The following is a 16,444-nucleotide window of genomic DNA, read 5'->3' as shown; positions in this document are numbered from 1 at the left end:
TTCAGGATTTAAAGGGGTGGTGTTTGGTTGGTTTTTTTTTTTTTAATGGGGTGGGATATTTTGCATTGAAAGTAATGGGTATTTTAATGAGAAAACTTAGAAGAAAAGATTTCTCTTCCTTGCAAAACGAATTTTTAACTGGGTTCATCCATAGACATGAATTAGATATTAAAAATAGTCAGAGAGATTTTGATCCTGCAAACTGTCAAGCATACTGCCAACAGAAGCATTTTAGCTTTATTCTGAATTTTTAGCACATCAATAGCTCTCCTAACCTTGTAGAGATGGCCTGAATGCTGCAAGTTAAGTGTGTGCTCACCATCTACTTGGTGGTGAGCCCAGGTTTTCAGGGTTTTGCAGCTGAACTGACAGTTCAGAAAATAAAGTCTGTCTTCTTTTATTTTTTTCTTTTTAGATGACAAGTGTACTGATGGCCAGTTTCATTTCATTTGACACAGATGGTCATTTCAGTTGGCAATCATCCACCAAAATACATGTCACCCTTGGCTAATGACCTACCCTCATCGATAATCTTGTGACATCTTTTCCACATTGTATATGACATGTGCCTGTGAACTTCCTGCAATAACCACTTCATGTTTTTAAATCCCAGGCCACCAAATGCCTGGCTCCAAAATGCCATTTCTTCCTCACAAGTACACACCAGCTGCTGAGCGAGTTTCCTCTGATGCTTCCTCCATCTTAGCCCTAGGGGCTGGTGGAAAGGGACATGTAAAGTGCCATGAAAGGAGACATCTGCCCTCTGCTTCCATCCATCACACCACACTAGGCCACAGCCTGAAGGAGCTGGAGCAAGTGGTCTGTCCTTCCCTCAACCTTCCCCTAGACCTGAGTTGGAGGGATGCTTCACCAGCAGCACTGTAGATTGGGGAAGATCTGTTTGCACCTATATTTTTTGAGGGATCTTAATAATAGTTATTAATGATCCCTAATAATTCCAGATCCGTATTTTCTCAACCTCTATAATGATTGGGGATTTATAGTTTTGCCCTCTGAGCTGCCTAATCACCTCTGAGGAGAAAGTTTAGCCTTTTGTATGCACTAAAGCATTAAAACCTGATACGGAGTCCTCTCTAATGCGTGGTTGCCTGATTGGACTCAGGGTTATATTACATGCAGGATGCCATCAGCTACTACAGAAGTAAGTGGTGAACAAGATGTTTGCAAGATAAAGTTTTGCATGTCCATGCAAGACTTTCCAGTCATTATTTGAAAGATATTTTGCAGCCTGATCTTTCACTGGAATCCTTTCTACCCAGTTGACATTTGTTTCCGTCACAAGGCTATTTGCCCAATAAATTAAACAGTCGATAAAAGTAGTGGCCATAAATCTTCTCCATCACTAATTACATTTAAAATGAGGCGACTGCTATTCTGCCTCCTTTATTTCATGTGATAGTTGTAGTAGCAGTAGCTGATCTGGCTAATAGTCCCAGTAGTCTGTCTTCAGCTATGGCCCACTGCAGTGTCACGGGGAGAGAGAATACGAAAATCAGGCATGTGTAAAGTAATTTTTCTCATGAAAGGACATCTTAATATCAAACAATGAGAAGCTGGGGGACTTCCTAACCTCGGTGTTGCATACCTTTCCCTTGGCTGAGGTTTTTTTGCCATTGTGGAGAAATGCCCTCTGGGAGCTGCCGCTGTGTGACTAACACTTGGCAGTCATTCCTCTGCGTGAGCTGTGGGGAATCTCCATCATTGTGCAGCCATCTGAACCTCGTTTCTGTGAGATCCCAAAGGCCTTTGCAAGGTTTGTTTATTATTAGCCTCATTTATCTCTCTCATGACTGATTTTGAATATAAGGAAAGTGGATCCTATTAAAAAATTCATGCGTTACTATCTAGGACACAGAGTCAAGTGTGGAGTAACCCATATTTCATCATCATACTATTAAATAACAAGAATTAATTTACTTTACGCCAACTAGCTAAGCACAGTCAAACTAAATTTTAACATGTGGCAGAGAGCTGACATCTGCTTGATTGAAGATGTCATATGTGGATCCAGGATATTTTATGAAAAAGATTAGTGAGTTCTTTCTGACATCACAAATTACCTTGTTGCTCTGCTAGGCAAACATTTCCAGTTTGCCATGCCCTCTCTGAACTGTTGATCCTAACAGTGCAGCCCAAAGAAGAGGGCCATAAATGATTGTAGAAGTCCTGCCCACATTACTATGGTGTGTATGTCTGTGTGGGAGGGAGTCGTGTTTGGAAAAGTAACAAGATTGCACATCCCATCAAAGAGTATCTAGGGAATGGAGTTCTAGGTTCATCTGTGAGCAAAGTCCTTGCGGTTATAACTGTGCTTGGTGAGATGTTGTCCCAAGCGACAGCATCAAACCCATTTCCACCCTTTGCTATGCATGTCCACCTCCTTGGTTGTGCTGAGTGTTAGACAGTGTTGTGATGTAAATCAAAGTTGCACCTGTGAAGACAAATGTCATCAGCCCAAAGGTCCTGTACATTCACCTCAGCACAAATGAGGGGGGTAGGAATGGATGGCAGGATCTAGCAATGTGTGATGCGAGTGTTGTCACCCCTGTCTACCCCTGCCAGCCCACAGCACACCATGCCCTGTTTTGCAGTGTCCACTTCCATTGACTTTCTGGCATACAAGAATGAACAGTGACAGAGCTTTTGGGCCCACCATGCACTCTTTTTTTTTTTTTCTGAGAGGGATCATTACAAAAACAAAGGTCATTTAAAAACACACACTAAAAATCCCATTTTAGATTAAAAAAGCACAGTGGAGTTTGACCTTTTCTGTGTCTTTTGCCATGATTCCTCACTACAGCTTTATATGGTGTTTGTGGTCATGATGCTTTATTATTCCCACTGCCCTGTTTTTTCCTTGTAGGCATTAAAAACAGCAAAGCTAAGAGGCACAAATTTTAGTTAGAACTAGTTGACCTACCCTTTGCAAACAACAAGTGCATTCTTGGGTAATTCACAAACGGGAAAAAAGAGACAAGGTCAATGATCAACTCATTTATTGTGGCTTGACCTATCTTACTGAGCCTATGGTTTGCTACTGAGCTCTTAGGGACAGAGTCTATACCAGTGTCTGAGATTTACAGACTGAGCACAGATCAAGGGGCTTTCCATCACAGGGCCTTACAGGCTCACCTTGCAGACTGACGGGCTGATTTTCAGTGGATTGATGAATGAGTTAGGGCACTGAGTCTCACTCTGAGCACAAGGACTAGAACTCTCCATTCAACTTGTCATGGCTACATCAGCAGTACAGAGATACTCTGATAAATCAGAGAAATCTGCTGCAGCACAAGATCTCTTTGAGGTAGTGGGGAGAAGCCCCCAGCCACAATAACAGAAGGACATAAGGACATTAGCTGTATAGGAGCATGGAATTTGCCATGGAGAGTCCCCACATGGATTGGAAAATACTTCAGAAGTGAGTCAGCTCCCAGAAACTAGTCCAGCCATAAAAATGGATGCTCATATAGCTCAAAAAGGCAAGAGAGGCAAACAATTCATCTTGGTTGCCATGAGGTCCCCTGGTTCCTTTTGCAAAAAAAACAATATACAGGGGGAATAACCTCTGCAAAATGCCAGCCCACACAACCCATGGCTTTTGTCCATCTGCACAAAGAATCTCTCCTCTGCAGCACTCTGCAGCCCTTGCAAAAATAGCACTGTCTTCTCTGTCTTATCACTGTGGAGAAGAAAATGATAGACAACCAGCTAATGCCATTCAATGGCTATAAGGATATGAGCAGTGTGGCTTATTTAGAGTGGAGAGGGCCAAGGAAGCCTGATGTTTGTAGCCTTTCTCAGGGAGCCAAGTCACATACATACACATTGCACTGGGATTTTTTTCTCTTCCCAGAAGTTCCAGTTTCCTTTGGGTGCTTGTCCCTCACTAGAGATATGAGAGATTTGGTCCAGAACAATTTATTTCTCATACATGAGTGAATATCTAACTGCCTATCTTCAGTTGACTGATGAGAGCCTGTGTAACGTGGCAATCTTCCTCCTTCATTTGTTGATATGATGGATGGCTGCTCTCCATGAGTGCCGCTGCCATAGACATGGATACCACCAAAACAGGCAGCACTCTGCAGTAAGCAACATCTGTAGGAGACAACCTATACAAGAGTGAAAAGGTATTTTCCCCAACTTGTTCTGCAAGGACAATGCAAACAGTATGCCCGATCAAAATGCTGGTTTGTTTTCCTTTGGTTTCTTTCCGTTTTTACTGATTACATGAAAAAACAACCCCATTTCTCTTTCCCAAAACGTTCATGGTAAAATTCATTTCAAATCCCTTCCATGAGCTGGCTGGATAGAAGATCCTCCCTTAGGACTGCTCAGCATACTCATTACATTGCTCTCACTCCTCTAAGATAATGAATCATGTATCCTAGGACTTGCCTGCACTTGAAAGTTATCACTGATTAAGGTAAGGTGCAAATATAAAGTGCCATTGCTGTTTCTTAAGAGCAGCTCAAGGGTTGAGCTAAGCAGGAACAATGCACTCTGATTTTGCAGTAACAACATCCACACAGGGTGCTAATCAGGAATAGATGATTGGAAACAGCACAACACAGAGGCATGACGTAGGTGTATCAGCTGCACTCTCTTAAACCTCCCCAGAGGACTCCAGCTGCCCTTGCCAACAGCAGAGGAGCATTTCAGGCAAGCACTGTGGAAGCTCCTATGGAGGATTTAAATTAATACTGTACATGTTGAAGTCTGTACCGTGCTTCGCAATAGGTAAGCAGCAGTTACCTTAAACCATTAATATTAGTTGAGCTATCTGTTTTGCTAAAAGATGGCTAAAAATAAAGGCTGGTGTGTATGCCTGTTTAGCAGTCAAGAAAATTAAAAGGCATTTAGCAAAATGTTCCAGCTGCAAATGAAATCCCAGAGCTAGATGAGACTTGTCCACAAGAGCCTGTGACTAGTGACAGTATTGCTGCTCGACCAAGTTGTTGTTAGGCAACAAAGCTACGAAGGAACATTTAGCAGGTTGCAAATGCTCTCTTCTTGTCCTTCACTTTTGCAAATTTTATTGAGTGATGCTGCCCTTATTCTGTAATTGTCCCTGCTCAGTGGAGGTACTTGACAAGCCATCTGGGAGGATCTATCATTGCATAACCTCATACCCGACTGGCAAAGCAGTTCACCTCTTTTGACTTGTGCCTGTCCCCTTCATGCAGCTGAGGGCACCAGGCATTCCTCAGGCATCCTTCAGCAAGATACCCCTGGAGAAAAAAAAAAAAAAAATCTTAGAATTTGACTTTTCCTCTATATTTTTCATGCTCTTAGCCTAACCTAAAACACTGAAAAAAAAAAACCCTACACACCTGTTAAGGAAAGGTATGAGGGAATTAGATCTCTGGTCTCTAATACATATGCAGGAGTGGAAAAACATCCTACCCTTACTGTGATTAAAGTGCCTGTGGGAACTATTCATGATTTCAGGCCATCTCTGGCCACTTTATTCCTTTTAGGCAACTACAGGTGTCTACAGAGATGATTGTAGAGGCTTCCTGGTCGATGCTCAGAGAAAAGCTGGTGTTTCCAGAAGGCAGTGCCAGGCTCTGTGTCTGCTGGGGATACACCTGCTTTGACCTGCCCAGACCTGTGTCAGCTGCACATGGGTGTCTGTGGCTGCCCATGATCCAGCTCCTACCTCGCAGCACCCACAAGGTGTGGGTGGCGAGTGTCTCTTTCCCATGTGCTGTGCGGTGGGATCCAGCATGGGGGCTATTGGGTTTGGAAGCAGGCCAAAAGTAACTATGCAAGGGTTGCTCCTGCCCTGTGGCTCATTCAATGCCCCACTGCATCTGTCAGCTGGGCTCATCCAAGAGAGGGCACAGAAGGGGGGGCTTCAGAGGCAGGCTGGCAGAACAGTTCTGGGGTGTGGGCTGACAAGTGCAGGGAGAATAGGAAGATAAACTCCTTGAGAAATAGTTTGCAGCACTGCATCTGAAACTTGCTTGGGGACCTGCATTATCTAGCATTGCCCCATCAGCTGATTTCAGGGGAGATTCAGTGAAGAGCAGTGTCAGAATTTGCTGGGCAATGAAAGTGAAAAAACATTAATTACCTAAGGGAGTCTGGCTAAGTCTGTGAACAAAAATTGACTTCAGAGAATACAAGTGCATACAACCACACCTACTTTTCAGGAAGGACAGGTAAAGGCGGTGGGATACAGCATAAAATGCACTCAAAATGGCCTAAGACTATTTTCACAGTTTTCTATATTATCTTTTTTTTTTCCTTTCAAAAATAACTTTCCCATCAATCCAGCCCTGAGGCAGTTAAGACATGGGACAAAAAAGCTACAGCTGACCCATATCTGCACACCAGCCTAAGAACAAAATATTTCATTTGTGTCTTGAAGTCTCTAACTCAACCCTTGTTTAAGCTTGCAGATCAGCAACTGCAGCTCCAGTTGGTAATACTGGGGACTCAGAGGATCTGGTACTTTTGAAAATCAAGCCCAGAGGGACTCAGAATTTCCATCAGTTCTACAAACTCAAGGAAACTTCCTGATGGTTGCATTTTATATTTGTAGTTTCATTGACCTGGAAAACAATACATGGAATATATCTTCTGTGTATTCCTCAGACAGTTTTCACATGGTCATCTTCATTACCAAATGCAATACTCCCAGCTGCATTCAGTGTATTCTTTTGCTCTAAATTTGTTTTCCAGAGCTATATTTCTCCAAAAATATAATGTGACTTGGAACTCTACTTTTATGATCATAAAAGATTTTGTTTGCGTTATACTCTTTAACAGGTGCATCCAGAGAGTAAGCCCATTTTAGGAACCTGTCAGAGGAAAAGAGCTAAAATGAGTCGCCAAAGCTGCTGTCTGACCTTTAAATACATACTTAAAGCTCCATCTCAGGGCTCCAGAGGCCCAAGGACTTTCTCTTCTCAGTGCCAAATGCAGAGTGTCTGCAGGTCAATTTTAACCCTGGTTCCTCTGAGCAAGATGCTGAGTCCACAGGCTAAAGCCGAATGCTGTTTACACAGAAAATTATGGAAAGCTTCTGCCTGTCACCAAGCAGCTTTCCTGTACACAGAATGGAAATATTCAGGGTAAGCCTTTTCCTCTTGACTGTTTCCTCCTACACCTTGTTCTTCTGAAGCAGCTCCTGTAAGTAACCTGAGATACAGAAATCTGTCTGACACAGTGTAATAATAGTAAAACTCCACTGCCTTATAATCTGCTACCTACGCTCGGAGTCCATCGGCTCTCCAGGATGTGCTGCCAGGGGACACTATCCCTAGGACAGGGTTTGACATTTGGAGGTCTCAGCTGACCACAGTTACCGTTGATGAGGGAAATGCAGTTTATAAAGCTGCTGAGTAGAGGTGTGCTGCAAAAGAAGAGGAGCTATGGAAGAGAAGGGTGGCCAGCTGAGGACATGATGACCCTGACTGAGAGGACTTTCCTACTGCTCAAGCCAGGAGCTGAGAGAGACCAACCACCTCTCTGCTTGGATTAGAGGTGTTTCTCTGACCTTCTAGAGAACAGATGTCACTGAGCAAGAAGGGAGCCAGAGCCTGAGGGAGGATGTGCTTGTAGGGCTGATACCTAAACTGATATCATTACAGCTTTTTTTCTGGTGTCCCCTTGGCACATGAGGGGTTGGACTATTTGCTAACATTGCATAAACACAGGCAAGCTCTCAACACATATCAGTGGAAAAATGTTCCTCAGTCAGTCCTGGCACAGGTCGAACTACCTGGCGGGATGGGTATCTTTGCTACTCTCTCTGCTGCCATAAGCCATCAGCAGCCAGTGGCTGGCATGCCTCTGGAGGAGGCACCCACCTTGCATATCTCAGCATGCCAGCTCCTTTCTTCTGCCTGGACATCAGCCTGGGCATGCCGGCCTGAAAAGTGGGAGATGGTTTTCCCTTGTTATCTCCAACTAGAATAAAGTGCCCCAAGGAACAGTATGTTTAGACAGGTTTTAGCCCAAATGTCAACAAGATTAGTCACTGGCTTCCTTGTAACACCCTCTCCCTGTATAGCTGTATCTAAGGCTGGGTTAACTCTGAAGCATAATGATGGCAAGGCTAAATGATAATACTGCTAACTGTCTCCGTGCTAATTATTTTACATACCTAGCAGGCTGTGTCCAGATCTCCAGCACAGCTTCATGTCTTGGGATTTCTTCCATCTCTCTGATCCCAAAGTAACATATGCTGACTTTGCAGTGCAAGAGAAACCTTATGTATTTGTTTAGAAGTCTTTGCCCCAATAAGACTTTATAAAAACAGCTGACCCCTGCTGGTTTTATACTGGTCAGCAAATATTTGCAGTGGTGGTAATGATTGATGATCAGATCATAGTGTTTATTTCAACAAAAGCATATGTTCTGTGAAGAGTAAATATTTCACCTGTAGCTGTTCTTTTATCACACTGGAATGCTAGAAAACCATGGAAGGAAATTGGAAAGCTCACAAGAGGTCACCATGTAAATGGCTGGTCCATGTCATTCCTAATAGATGTTCAGCCAATCTATTTTTAGTCACCTCTAAAGCTGGAAAATTCAGGTTAGGCTTAGGAAAAAGATATATTTGACAGTGAAGAAAGCGCAGCACCAACAGAGGCTAAGGAGATATGGAATCACTCTCAATTATGATTTTTAAGACATTAGACATGAGCCATGTTTCTGATGGCTGCCTGACTGCCTGTTTCAGAGACACTGCTTGGGATGTTTGGGCAGTGAGTGTCTTGATGTAGGAGGTCAAATTTTTTGTTCAGATGTGTTTGTTTTAACAGCTGTAGGTCCTCTTCTAGGTTACTCACCTTGCTGTTAATGTTGAGTTCTCCAGATACTTCAGTGCAAATTACCTTTTCTTGTTGTCTTAGTTTTTTTCTCCTAAGATAGCATCTCTGCAGACCTCTTAGTCTTTCCTCCAAAGAACCTGGAACATAAGGGTTTATGCAAAACTGTACAAGCAACAGTTTGCATAATACCTGCCCACTCTTAGAGTACCTCTTCACACACCGGGCACCCAGCTCAGGCACCACAGTTATGATCTGGTCTATATGGTATATTCACTTGCACCAAGAGGTGAATTTGGTCACCCAGTCAGAGGGCTTGTTTTAGCAGGTGGGCTAAAGCAGCAAGACTGAGTGAAGTCAGTGCTCATTGCCACGTGGACACCCCAGCCTGGATGCTGCCATGACTCTGTCATAGGACATGAAACTTTGTTTGCACCAGGTACCGCTAGCAGTAGAACAAAGCACAGCAATTGTCTGGGAAGTAATCATTCCCTTCAGGTTAAATTAAATTTTTGTTGGTTTAATTTAAGACAGTTAGGCACAGTTTTCAAGCTCAAATAGTAAAAGCCACACCTGAATTGAAAAAATAGATGGCAATAATATTGACATATGGCAATAATAATAAAGATGATAAAGATGTACTGTCCACAAAAGATTTTCTATTAATTAAATTGAACCAAACCAAGTTCTGTGTGGACTATAACCCAGAGGCCAATGGGTCTTAGGTATCTTTGAGAAGAGGGATCACTGACCTCAAACTCTACTGGGACAGAGGAGGAATTCTATGGCCCAGGTGATTTTTTACTTTGTGCTTTAACAGAGAAAGCTGAGGCATGTTGACAGGCACAAAGCACATGCTTTATTCACTGTTTTTGTAGCTGATGGCATACATCACGTTCAAGGTTGAAAGGAAAATTTTACCCGGTGGCCACCCAAGAAGAAATGTAGTCTGGAATCCTCAAATGAACCTCCTCTCCTGTGTATCTATTCCTGCACAGCAGAGGATCACAGTCATATCAACACCCCCCCTGTAATTTTCTCCCAGTAAAATTATACCCTTCATTAAAGGCTGCTCAAGTTGCCTTTCAGTGATCTTTGTCTGATGACAACACTGACACTGACTGGATTATGCTTAATTGGATACAAATGTTGCCTGCTAATTGGCTGCTTGTACACATCTGTAATTAGGTAATACTTATCATATATTAAAATTACTATTATTTACTCATTATCTGTCATATTAGTTCTAATATGGAATCATCAGTCTAGAAGGCACCAAGTGGACAGGGTGTGGGAACCTCAGTGCAAACTACAAATAACTCAATGTCAACGTGAGGAGAAGGTAGAGGAGGAGAAGAGGACAGAAGGATGGCTGAGACATAGGAAACAAACTCTTTCTCGGGGAATACATGATAAATGCACCAGTGTAAGGCCATGAGGAGAAGAGCATTGAGATACCAAGCCAAGGGACTGCCACAGCAGCCCCAGGGTATGTTAAGTGAAAGTCTACAAGCAAAAAAGCCCTATAAAAATTGCAATGGAAGGCTTTTAGCAATAGGCAAGTACAAGCACTTAAGCACTGTGCAACATTTGGATAACACAACCCCCTCTAAGCCTCATAAAAATGACAGTAATAGGGAGTGAGGTTTCGAGCATATCCTGCACGCTGGGTACACCCAGAGTTTCAAACTATCCCAAGCATTTGGCACACAGAAATTGATGGGAAGGTCTGAGGTTTTATTTCTGAGTTTCTTTGTGTGTACAATCTACCGTAGGTGGGGAAAATTAAAGAATAAGGAGCACCTAAATCTAGAAGGAACAAAGCAGAACTCAAGAGCTGACTGTCAGTAATTGCATCAGGTGTAAAAATACAATTAGTGACATTATAATTACTGAAATTAAATATCAATTTATATGAGTATGCACCATAATACTTTTGACAGCCTCAAACTTTGTGTGATAACAAATAAAAACAGGATGACAGCTCTCTAATTTGTAAAGAAGTAATACTAGAACCATTAAAGTTCACTTAAAGGATTTTATTCTGTAAGATAACAAGGACAGGAAAGGTTTTAGTGCACAAAAGATAAGTGCTTATGAATATCCAGTAAAACCATGCGTACATTTGCAGCTATTAAGACACAAAGCAGCTTTTCTGAAACACAAATATGGTACACGGAGTAACAAATCCTGCAGCAGCACCACGGAAAACTTTGGTCTGCAGGAGAAAGTGCTAAGAGAATAGTTCCCTTTGGAATAGGAACCACCTCACGTCAGATACTGCAGGCGTATGGGTTGTGTGCTAGTTGTGTTGGTGTCTTCCTCTAGTCAGTAGAGAGAAACGGGTACCACTGGAGACAATCCTTACTATATAAATATCCATTTAGAATGCCTGGTGGTGAGATGACTCCAGGTGATTTCTCTCCCCTATTAATTTTTACAAGAGATTTTGTCATCTCCTGGATAATATTTTCTCCAGCATGCCTTCCCAAGGTTGGCTGTTTAGGTGTGTGACAGTTCTGCAGCCACAGGCAATGATTTTTTTTTTCCCTTCAAAATAGCTTCACTTTCCTCTCCCACTTTCCCTCTTTTCTCCCAGTGTTTAGGTCCTTTTTGCTAGCAGGATGACATTTTTTTTCCCCTGTTGCTAGGTTGGTAGCCTAGTTTCCCAAGGAAAGGAAGCTTATGAGATCACACTGTCTGTGCAAGTGCCAGTCAGTCCCTCCTAAATAATTTTTTGAGCCTATGAGCTGGGTTTGATCAAACTTGACAGGTGATGGAAGTTTCAAAGGTTTGAGCTGCCTACAAGTGCTGTGGAAGTAGGCGGGCAGAGGAGAAAAACCCTGTGAGTGCATCCACTGCAGAAACACAACTGTATTACTAGACACCAGAGAGTCCACATAGAAACAGTTATTACCACTGAACACCACAGGAGATACAATTTCACAGCTTCAGCAGCTCACAATACAACTTGTCTAATATGAGCATGAGCAAAATGTTCTTCTCCCCTTCTTCTAGAGCACAAGGCTTCCCGTTACAGAGCAGCAGGGGGGAAGCTCAGAAATGACAGGTCGGCAGAGTGAAATTTAGAGCTAATTGCTGCTCCTTCTTGTGCCAGTACTCATGTGGCACTCTGCTCCACTTCCCTGTGGCTCCAGTACCCCTATTTGCATGATCTAGTTCACATGGAGGACAAGATCAGAAACTTTAGACCACAGACTAATGCGAGCGAAACCAGTCCTAAATTGCCGTGAGCTGTCATGGCTCCGCTGTAGTCAGTGAAGCTGCCTTATAATGGGCCATCATTTCTAAGCACAGCTCCATGACTAAGCATCCAGCTCAGTTGTTTGGGGTTTTTTTTTGCATTTGTCTATATTACAGTTGCTAATGGCAATTTGTTTAACATGAGCGTGAGTCGGAGCATAAGCTCAAGACCAGCAAGAGCTGTGCCTGGTGCGTAGGCTGGCTCTAGCTTATTCCTGCTGTGGCTTTTCCTAGAAGTCAGCCACCTCAGGACTGCCTGACTAGTGAGCCTGAACAAACTCCTCACAGCTCCTTGTTAAAACTAGCAATGGAGAAAACCAAGCTATTCACACAGGTGGGATTCAAAGAGAAGCTGAAATCACTCAGATTATGGAAAAAAAAAAAAAAAAAAAAAAACCAAACTAACCACAGCTGACATTAAAATGGAGATCTGGGAGTCATGCAACTTTGTATGTTCAGTGAAATATTGATGTTTTCTTTTTCTCCTAAGCCTTCTAAGTATTGATGTGCCAGATCTCTGGTTTAGATGGAAAGCACACAAATCACCAACACCTAGAGAAAAGGGAGGGAAGGGAATGAAATGAACCTTTGATGTACAACAAAACAGGGAGCTAGCCATCAGTGAGCGACGTGACTGAAGATGGACCGGGATCTCTGCAAGAAGGACAAGTATTGCAACTTGTCATCGATGGCCTAGCCAGAGGCACAGGCTGAAATTCACAGCCCAAAATGCCTGCAGCACAGCATCTGCATTGAGTAGGTATGCTACAACATTATTTAAAATGAGGCTTCTTCGGAGAGAGACGTGAACCACAACTCTTGTGCACCCAGGGCTGAATGTTTTCTGTTACACAGCAGATCTATGAGGCCACAGGGAAGCATCCTTTACCTATTATTTGTTGTTGTCATTTCAATCCAGACGTTTTTCTTCCGATGAAAGCTAAAAGATAAAATAAGATCATTCTAATTAATAATGCCTACCTTCTCATGTAGCATTTTTCACCCACCAAGGTTCTCAAAGTGCTACTTCCATTTAATAGGCAGTAGAAGTAAGGGTGAAGGAGATCAAATGAAATGTCTTGGCAACAGAACAAAACCAAGCCTTGCATCACAGGTCTAGTAAAAGGGATAAGGGCGCCTATTAAGCCTCAATGAAAAGCAAAGCTTAGGACAATTCTCTGACATATTGGATCCTTAAATGAGGCGTTGCGAAACTAATGAGACCAATGTTCCATGCTAACAAGATATGTTCCGGATTTCTCATCTGACAACATAATTTAGGAATTTCTTGGAATATGGAAAATGAAATGGGGCGGTGCCTTTACAGTAATCGTTGCTTTGCAAAAGCAGCTTGTGCCAGAGGACTGAAACACTGGAAGTGCCCCAGAGGAGCACAGGAATGGATAAGACTTCTTTTACTACCCAGTCAAAACAAAACACATTAAAAGAAGCATAAATACCTACTATCAATTTACAGCAAAACTTCTTGTCCTTAAGATACTACTATTAGAAGTTCTGACAAAGAGAGATGCTATACTAGACACATGATTTGACTCTTGAAGAGGTGCATTTGGCAGCATTAGATCATGCACCTAGCTGCTCCTGAAGTAAACATACTGATAGGGTCTGTAGCAAAATGGGTGGTTTAAGGAGGGATAAATCTGATTAAAGCAATTCCTATTGATGTAGTGAAGATTCTTTTTTTCTTGTTTTCTTCATTTCTTCCTTCTATTTTCTTTTTATTTTTTTTTTCTTTCCCCAGTTTGTTTGGCTGGGTTTTGTGTTTTTTTTGTTCCCTGCCTTAGGGAGCATCAGTTTGAATAACCAGTAGTTTCCAAAGTGTTACAAAAATTGGTGGTATTAAAGGATGCACTGCCCATCCACTCGAGTCTGCTGCTTCACAGCTAAAAAAGGTGCCCTGCAGATTTGATCTTTGATGCTTGAGAGATTTAGTGAGTTTTTCCACAGTCCTTAATAAACCAAAAACATAGGCAAGAAGTCTGGAGGCCCAAAGTATGATGCACACACAAGCACTTAATATTTTGGTGGCATGAACCTGGAGTTCACATATGGATAGCATCTCTGTCAGAGGCAAAACTGGGCATTCAAAATCCTTACCTAGGCAGAATGCATACTGACTTCAGGGGGTACTTTTTCCCAGAGAAGAATTGTGTAGAGAAGATCAAGACTAGTTGTGTGTCCCCTGCAGCAATGCTGTTTCTCTTGCTGAGGAGACTTCCAGCATCTGTGGGCATGGATTTCTGCTGGTGAATACCACACTCAGGTGAACTGTCGGTCAGTCTCACCTTGACCTTCAGCAGTCTGTTTCCATCTTTCCTTCATATCAGCTTGGGAAATAAACAAACAAGCAAAATAAAACAAACAATAAAACCGAAAAAGTAGAGGCCACAGCTTGGGTTTCTGATCATTCAAATCATTTAAACCTATTTCTGCAGTACCTCCTGAAAGGCAAAGCCTATGCCAGCACAACCTGCCCATCCATAGCTCAAGGATGGGGCTTTTGTGTAAGATCTTCTAACACAGACCCACTGTGGCAATTTGAGGAGAAAGGAACAGCCAATAACTCACCAGTGACAGTGCTGTGTTTCTCTCCCACATCATCTCCAGCTTTTCTTCTCACTGGTGGAACTGGGCAGCAGAAGGTCCTTAGCCCAAAGCAAACAAAAGTCCCTTGCTGTACCACCACTACAGTGGGCCTTGAGTTGAAACTTTCCCTCAGGAGAGACAGCATCCAGTTTGAAGCAGATTTGCCAACAGCACCATTGATCATCAGCTGCCTGTAGACTAAAGCAACTCTTTCAGACAGCTAAAATTGCATCTGATTTTGTAACAGACTCCTCTGCAGTCCCCATCACTTTGCCCACCCCACCCCCACGCAAAAAAAAAAAAAAAATCCAAACCCACTCTTTTGCCCTATGAAGTAGCAAAATGTGAAGAATGAAGCAGCTCTGAAAACTAACCTGATTTGCCACCTCCTCCCACGAGTCCTGCTAGCCACCTCCTGCACCGGCCAGGCTTTGCAGCAGCCTGTAAGCAGGATCTACAACTAAGGTGAAGAAGAGAAAAAAGCTAGAGGAGGAAGAAAAAAGACAGAGAAGCTGCATACCTAGAAAGCCAGGGCTATTCCTACTGCCCACCCTGGAGGCACCACCTCTGCAGCAGGCGAGACTAACAACAGAGGGTAAATCCGTCTCTCTGGATTTAACAAGTTCGGTTTCCTTTAATTAGGGCCCTCAGGCACTGCTGTAGTGCACCTAATGGCACTAATTATTAATGAATCAGCCCTGATGAGTAGGAAGGCTGAACTGGCCTCTGTCTTCTTGGGTTGTCAGCCCTTCACAGAGCCTACTGGATTTCACTGGGTGGGAAAGCAACTGCACAGATTTAAACTGGGCCCTGGAAAGAAAGGGGGCTGGGGGAGTCACTGATATATTTGTCCCTAGTCTGTGCAAACTAGACAGGGATCAACAGCATCTCACTGCTGATTCTTGTGAGGTGTAGACATAGCCACTGGAAAGACCTGCGAGAAATGGGTACTGCACCTTAATTTTATACCATCTCTCCCTGCTCCCTGTATAAGGACCAACCTATTTGCCCTCACTACCACTCAGACAGCTTTTCCTCGGTTTTCTGTGTCCTGGCTCAAGTTTTTGCTCCCAGCACAGGCCCACTCCATCTCCCTGTTATAGCCTTTGAACAGGAGCAGATGGGAAAGGGACTTTTTTTTTTTTCCCCTTTAAAGCGAAAAAATCGACCGCCACCACCTCAGCCCAGTGCTGGCGCAGCCTGGCCGCGTCGGAGTACAACCCAAACCAGGGAACAAGGCGCAGCCCTCCCTTCAAGGCTCGGCCGGGCTGCCAAAAGGTGGAGGCTTGCAGAGAGCAGCCGATTGCCAAGGAGGGGTTCACGCAGGGCCAGGAGGGGGGGGAAGGAGTCGACTCTCTGCAGCCCCCCGGGGACCGCGGGGCCGCGGTTGCTCAGTCGGAGCTGGGGACGGGAATTAGGGCAGGCAAAGCCGCAGCGGCTGCAGCCCTCCCCGATTACCCAGCCAGCTAGAAAGGCACTGGCTTCTCTTTTGTTTCAGCTGTGGGTTTTTTCCCCTGTTGATTTGTGTTTATGCTTTTTTTTTTTTTCCCCGTGTGTGCGTGTTTATTTTTGTTTAAGTAGGTGATAATTTTACTGTGGTTACTGCCAATGTTTAAATGCTTTTCTGTTGCTTTTTTTTTTTTTTTCCCCTTCCCTGGTTCACCAGCTCTCGTTTGCTCAGGAGTTAAGGGGTGTTCAGAGGCTTGGACGTCTCCAGCTTTTGCCGCTGCCCGGGGCAGTGGGACCAGCCCGACAAGGGCCACCCCAGC

At 43.5% G+C, this 16,444-nt stretch overlaps 1 long non-coding RNA gene across 1 annotated transcript; it reads right to left on the bottom strand.

Moving 5' to 3' along the window:
- Positions 1 to 10,852: 10,852 nt before the first annotated feature.
- On the bottom strand, positions 10,853 to 14,993 carry LOC113477266. The gene is made up of 3 exons (XR_003397867.1): positions 14,658 to 14,993; positions 14,187 to 14,416; positions 10,853 to 13,008 (listed from the first exon to the last, which is right to left on the bottom strand). It is a non-coding gene; the product is annotated as an uncharacterized LOC113477266 (long non-coding RNA).
- Positions 14,994 to 16,444: the final 1,451 nt, after the last annotated feature.

This window comes from Athene cunicularia (genome assembly GCF_003259725.1).
Source record: "Athene cunicularia isolate RWA chromosome 2 unlocalized genomic scaffold, athCun1 chr2_part1, whole genome shotgun sequence".
NCBI classification, from domain to species: domain Eukaryota; kingdom Metazoa; phylum Chordata; class Aves; order Strigiformes; family Strigidae; genus Athene; species Athene cunicularia.
This window is presented reverse-complemented; position numbering and strand designations above follow the sequence as displayed.